A 765-nucleotide genomic window follows, 5' to 3' on the forward strand; every position below is an offset into this window, starting at 1 on the left:
GTCACAAGCACGCGCGCGCATTCGGAAGCACGCACGCACACACAAACACACTAGCACACACACATACGCACGCACACATACACATGCGCACGTACGCAAACATTCGTATGAAATGACGTACGCACGCACACACACACACACACACACACACACACACACATACACACTAACACACACACACACACGCACACACACTAACACACACACACTAACACTAACACTAACACTAACACACACACACGACCCCAACACACACACACTAACAAACACCCCCCGAACACACACACACACACACACACACATACACACTAACACACTAACACACACACACACACTAACACACACACACACACAAACTAACACACACACACACACACACACTAACACACACACACATACACACGCACACACACACACACACACGACCCCAACACACACACACGCGCGCGCGCGCGGACACACACACACTAACAAACACCCCCCGAACACACACACATAGACACACACACACACACACACACACACACACACACACCAGTCAAACAAACCAGCAAACAAACCCACGATCATAAAAAAGAAAAAGAAAAAGAAAACCCACCAGACCAAACTAAATCCAAACAACAGTGTGTTGTGTGTTGTTGCTGTTATCCCTGGCAGCTGACAGGAAAAAACAGAGTCAGAACTGAAGACAAGGAAGAGGGAAAAACAAAGACTGAAGCTTTTTTCCCCCAGCGATCCAGTTCAATCCAGGAAGACAATCACGGC

The sequence above is a fragment of the Babylonia areolata genome, chromosome 6 (assembly GCF_041734735.1).
Source record: "Babylonia areolata isolate BAREFJ2019XMU chromosome 6, ASM4173473v1, whole genome shotgun sequence".
Taxonomy (NCBI): domain Eukaryota; kingdom Metazoa; phylum Mollusca; class Gastropoda; order Neogastropoda; family Buccinidae; genus Babylonia; species Babylonia areolata.